Below are 6,834 nucleotides of genomic sequence, written 5' to 3'. Positions count from 1 at the left end.
GTAGGTGATCGATGTCTTGCAATTGGATGGTATAGTGTGGTGTCTAAAAAAAAAAAAAACAGGAATTTTGTAGATCAAATGTCACCACAAAACATTTTTGTTTATTTTGTCAGAAACTTTTCACATTATTAGCTGAGTGATCTTATGAAAATTAGTTCACTTCTCTGAGCATCAAATCCTGTATTGGTAATGTAAGGGAAACATATACCTCTCAATTCAATTTCAAGTGGAGTTAACGTGGCCCCTGGCCCTAGGATTGAGCATATGACACAGTCATATAAGGAGACTTTACACTTCCCTGTTATTGTTGTTAAGTGCCATCGAGTCAGTTCCAACCTGTATAGGGTTTCCAAGGAGCAGTTGGTGGATTTGAACTACCAACCTTGTGGTTCAAACTAACCTTGCAGTCCAGTGCATTGTCCTGCAGCACCACACCAGGACGCAGTCCCCTACACACAGGCTAAAGGAAGGGGATTTTCTAACAGAGCTGATCCCAAGGCTTTTCAGAAGGCCTTGAAAATGATGCCAACACAGAAGTAAAAATTGAGAGAGATAAAAACAGATTCCTGAGGATACTATTTGAATGTTTGTATCTAGCCAGGTTGGAAGCAAACTTATCCTTGAACTTTTCAAATTCTATAAACAAGTCAATTTCTTTTTCTTTTTTTAGTTATGTCATTTTGACTTGAATTTCTATTACTATAACCAGGAATCCTGAATAATGTAACAAATATATATGCACAGCTGAGTTAGGGTCTAGTTTTAATTCTGTTGCATACTAGCCATGTGACCTTGTGATGGCATATTAACTGCCTTAACCCTTGTTGTTGTTGTTGTTAGGTACCATCGAGTTGATACCAACTCATAGCAACCCTATCTATGCAAAACAGAATGAAACATGTCCCGGTCCTGGGCCAACCTCACAATCATTGCTACGTTTGAGCTCATTGATGCTGCCACTGTGTCAATCCATCTCTCTGGGGGTCTTCCTCTTTTTCTCTGACCCTCCATCTTACCAAACATGATATCCTTCTCCAGCGACTGGTCCCTCCTGACAATATGTCCAAAGTATGAGAGATGAAGTCAGGCCATCCTGGCTTCCAAGGAGCACTCTAGCTGCACTTCTTCCAACACAAATCTATTTGTTCTTTTGACAGTCCACGGTACTTTCAATATTTTCTTCCAACACCATAACTCAAACGTATCAATTCTTCTGTGATCTTCCTTATTCACTGTCCAACTTTCACATGCATATGACGGCATTGAAAATACCTTGGGTTGGGTCAAGCATGCCTTAGTCTTCAAACTGACATCTTTGCTCTTGAACACTTAAAAGAGATTGTGTAGCAGATTTGCCCAATGCAATACATCGCTTGAATGCTGCTTCCATGAAAAATATTGATGGTTGATCAGAGCAAAATGAAGTCTTTGACAACTTCCATCTTTTCTCCATTGATATGGATGTTGTTTATTGGTCCAGTGGTGAGGATTTTTGTTTTCTTTACATTGAGATGCAACACATACCAAAGGCTGTCTTTGATCTTCATCAGTAAATAATTTGAGTCCTCTTCACTTTTAGCAAGCATGATTGTATCATCTGCATATTGTACTTTGTTAATGAATTTTTCTTCATATAATTCAGCTTCTCGGATTCTTTGTTCAGCATACAGATTGGATAAGTATGGCGATATAATACAACCCTGGCGCACACCTTACCTAGTTTTAAAACATTTGGTGTTTCTTGTTCTGTTCAAACAACTGCCTCTTGGTCTATGTACAGGTTCCTCATAAGCACAATTAAGTGTTCTGGAATACTCATTCTCTGCAATGTTGGCCATAGCTTGTTATAAACCACGCAATCAAAAAGTTATGCGTAGTCAATAAAACACAAGTAAACATCATTCTGGTATTCTCTGCTTTCAGCCAAGATTCATCTGACATTGGTAGTGATATCCCTCTTTCCACATCCTCTTCTGAATCTGACTTGAACCTTTGGAAGTTCTCTGTCAATGTATGCTTGTAGCCGTTTTGCATTATCTTTAGTAAAACTTTTCTCACATGGCATATCAATGATATTGTCCGATGATTTCCGTATTCCATTAGGCACAAATATAGATCTTTATTTTACTTTAACCCTTAGTTTCTTCATTTATAAGGACCCCTGGTGGCACGGTGGTTAAGTGTTCAACTGCTAACCAAAAGGTTGAAGGCTTGAGAAAGATGTGGCAGTCTGCTTCCATAAAGATTTACAGCTTTGGAAACACTATGGGAGAGTTCTACTCTGAGATTTATGTGAAATAATGTCATTAAGTGTTAATGTAGTGGGTTGTTAGGTGCCAATGAGTCAGCTCCGATTTATAGCAACCCCACATACATCAGAAGGAAACATTGCCCAGGCCTGTGCTGACCTCATAATTGTTTTGTTTGAGCTCATTGTTGTAGCCTCTGTGTCAATCCGTCTTTCAGAGAGTCTTCCTCTTTTCACTGATCCTCCACTACCAAGCTTGATGACCTTCCCTGGGGACTGGTCTGTTTTAATAACATGTCCAAAATACCTGAGATATAAATCTAGCCATCCTTACCTCTAAGGAGCATTCTAGCTGTACTTCTTCCAAGATAGGTTTGTTTGTTCTTCTAGCAGCCCATAGTACTTTCAGTATTTTCTGCCAATACCATAATTCAATCTCAACAATTCTTGTCTGGTCTTCCTTATTTATTGTCCAGCTTTCACATGTATATGAAGCAATTGAAAATACCATGGCTTAGGTCAGGCACACTTTAGTCATCAAAGTGACATCTTTGCTCTTTAACACTTTAAAGAGATCTTTTGCAGCATATTTGCCTATCCTAATATGTCTTTTGATTTTTTGACTGCTGCTTCCCTAAGTATTGTAGATCCAAGTAAAACGAAATCCTTGACAACTTCAATCTTCTCTCCATGTTGTGTGATTTTGTTTATTGATCCATTTGTGAGGATTCCTGTTTTCTTTACATTGAGTTGTACTTCATGCTGAAGATTGTATTCTTTCATCTTCATCAGCAAGTGCTTCAAGTCCTCTTCACTTTCAACAAGCAAGGTTGTGTCATCTGCATATCGCAGGTTGTTAATGAGTCTTCCTCTGATCCTGATGCCATGTTCCTCTCCCTATAGTTCATCTTCTCAGACTATTTGCTAACCATGCAAACTGGACAAGTATGGTGAAAGAATACAACCTTGATGCACACCTTTTCTGATTTTAAACCATTCAGTATCCCCTTGTTCTTTTCAAATGTCTGCCTCTTGGTCTGTGTATAGGTTCCACAAGAGCACACTGTTTTAGAGTGCCCATTCCTTGCAGTATTAACCATAATCTGTTATGATCCACACAGCCAAATGCCTTTGCATAAACAAAACAACTTAAGCAAACATGTTTCTGATATTCTCTGCTTTCTGCTAAGATTCATGTGATGTCAGCATTAAGGTCCCTAGTTCCACGTCCTCTTCTAAATCCAGCTTGAATTTCTGTTAGCTCCCTGTTGATATACTGTTGCAACCATTTTTCAATTGTCTTTCACTTACATGTGATATTAATGATATTTTTCAATTATTTTCACATTCTGATACAGTGGGTTGCAGACAGAAAATATCCATTAAATATTTTCACAATGCACAGTGTGTGTTACTACACGACTAATTTATTTTAATCATTTCCTCATACAATTCACAGGTAGGGAAGGTAGGTGTGATGTTCCCCACCTTAGAAATCAGGAAATTGAGTCATAACACAAAGTATTTGTCCAAGGCTAGCCACATTTTAAGTGACTGATATAAAATATATGATATGCCATCAACTGAGGTTTCTTGTCATTATGTGAGTCAGAGTATAGGAAATAGAAAACTCTACAGATACTTTAAGTAGAAAGAAATTAATAAATGGAATTAGTTGTTGGCAACTCCATTGATTAGTTTGGAGGGGGATAGCTTCTGCATCCAGTATCTGAGTAACTAGGAGCTATGATAGATCCTCTAATTCCATAACCACACCCTAGATATAACACACTATGAAGTATTTCTCAGTTTAAGGGGTTAGAGCGGATCTCTAGGACTACGCCACAAACAAACTAATAAATAACGTCCAACATGAGACAAAGGAGCTCTGGTAGCATAGTGGTTACGAATCAGGCTGTGAACCTTAAGGTCAGCAGTTTGAAACTACCAACTGTTCCTCAGGAGAAAGATGAGGCTTTCTGCCCCCGTAAAGATTTACAGCCTCGGAAACCCTGTACAGGGTCGCTATGAGTCGGAACCAACTCGACGGCACTTTACAACAACAACAACACCTGTCCCTGGAGAAGGACATCATGCTTGGTAAAGTGGAGTCTCAGTGAAAAAGAGGAAGACCCCACCCCCACCCCCAATGAGATGGATTGGTCCAGTAGCAGCAGCAATAGGCTCAAGTGTAAACAATTGTGAGGATCGTGCCAGACTGGGCAGTGTTTTGTTCTGTTGTGTGTTGGGTCTCTGGGAGTCCCAGTGGTTTCCACTGCACCCAACAGCAACAGTAACAATAATTCTTGAAGATCTCACAAAGACTGTAAAGTCTCTGTTACGATGCTTAAATGGGTAGTCAAAACTACCTGACAAATTTTGCATGTAGTTTAGATTTCCATTCCATGCCCTTTATCTCTCCTCAAACCTTCCCCACACCTCTTTTCCCTCACTCTGTGAATGACCTCCCTTCATATTTCACTGATGAAAGAGAAAGAAACAGCCTCATCTTTCAGTCATGAAATCTAAAATTCTGTCTGCAATTGCATCTACTTTTCCTTTCCTCGTGCAACAAAGAAGGAAGTGTTTCTCCTCCTATTAAAGACCTCTCCTTTCATCCTTCTAGATCCCATCGCCTTTCTCCCTTTACTGGATCTTTCTATTCAGATACAAATAGGCTCCACTATCACTCTTCTTTGAAAACCCCAGTTTGGCCTCTCATTCTATTTGTTTAAACTTTTGCCATCTTCATAACAAAGATTCTCACATCTCTACTTCCTCATCATCTGTCCAGTCTTTAGTTCACTGGGGTTTGGATTCCAGCTCTGAGATTGTCAAGGAATCCAATGACCTTCTTATGGCTTACTAGAATGTCCCTGTTTTTCTTCTCATCTTACTTTACTTCTAAACAGATAAAACTCAATTGGACTCTTTGAAACACTTCCCTCTCTTAACTGATGTGACACCACACTCCTGGTTTTCCTTCTCCTTATGGACGTCACCTTCCTCAGTCTCCTTTCCTTTTTCACCACCATGTGTAAATGTTGATATTTCTCAAGATCTAATCCTGGGTCCTCTTTTCTTCTATACCTGCACTATTTCTCTAGGTGACCTCATCTACTCACAAGTTTTATATACAATATTATCCTGTATGGCACTGTAGGATAAGCACTGGACTGTGAACCAAAAGGTGGCAGTTCAAATCCACTAGCTGCTTCTTGGAAACCCTATACAGGGTCGCTATGAGTCAGAACCAACTCGATGGTACTTCTTCTCTTATAATCTCTACATTCATATGTCAAACTGCCTAACTGACCTGTTGTTAAGTCTCTTCATAATTTTGTTAATATTCTACTCATAGCGATCCTCTGTAGGGTTTCCAAGGAACAGCTGGTGGGTTTGAACTGCCAACCTGTGCTTCAACCCAGAAATTATTCAATCATGCCACACCTAATTAGTCTGTTGTTGTTGTGAAGTACCATCAAGTCAGTTCCGACCCATAGCCACCCTGTATAGGGTTTCCAAGGAGCAGCTGGTGAGCTTGAATCACTGACCTTGCGGTTTAAACTGACTTTGCAGTCCAGCACATTAACCCACAGCACCACACCAAGACTCCAATTAACCTAGCCAGTGGTATTTCCAACGGGCATTTTAAACTTTTCTCTTTCAATTCTACTTTGTCACTAAAGCTAGAAAACTAAGAGTCATCCTTGACTTTTCTCTTTTCCTAAAATTTCACTTAATAATTTTTGTTGATTCTACTTCCAAAATAGGTCTCAAGACTGTTCTTTCCATCTCTACTGCTAAACTCTAATCATCTCTCATCTGAACGGCTGCCTCCTGTCATCTGGTCTGTTCGTTCTCTCTTGTCCCCACCCCATCCACTCTACCTAGCAGTCACAGTTATTCTGTCAAAGTAAGATTGTGTACTCTGTTGAGATCAAAGTAAAGAGATTTATTAGAGGATATTACAATTACAGATGGGTAACAATTTGCAAAATTACAAATTGTCCCAAAGTACAGAAGATGAGAAGGGCTTTTATGTAGGCGAAATTTAGGGAAACAGTAAACACTAGGATCGGTAACTATAGATATCCTGTCCTGGAACTAGCCTGAAAGCATTTTGTGAAAATGGTTTTACTTATCTTTCAAGGATGAGAACAACTTGTGCAAAAACATCCTTTCTGAGAGCAGCTGCTCTGTTGCCTCCTCTCCTTTTCCCCCCTCCCTGAGTCAGTGCAGACTAACCCTTTACTGTGAGTTGGGCTTGAATGCCTCTTATTTTTTAAGTCTGTTGTTGTTGTTGTTGTTGTTAGGTGCCATCAAGTTGGTACTGACCTATAGCAACCTTATGGACAGCAGAACGAAACACTGTCCGATCCTGGGCCAACCTCACTACTGTTGTCACACTTGAGTCCATCACTGCTGCCACTTGGCCAATCCATCTCATTGAGGGTCTTCCTCTTTTTCTCTGACCCTCCACCTTACCACACATGATATCCTTCTCCAGTGACTGGTCCCTCCTGACAATATGTCCAAAGTATGAGAGATGAACTTTGGCCATCTTGGCCTCTAAGAAGCACTTT

The sequence above is a fragment of the Chrysochloris asiatica genome, unplaced genomic scaffold, assembly GCF_000296735.1.
Source record: "Chrysochloris asiatica unplaced genomic scaffold, ChrAsi1.0 scaffold00003, whole genome shotgun sequence".
Classification (NCBI taxonomy): domain Eukaryota; kingdom Metazoa; phylum Chordata; class Mammalia; order Afrosoricida; family Chrysochloridae; genus Chrysochloris; species Chrysochloris asiatica.
Note: the sequence above shows the minus strand (reverse complement) of the source record.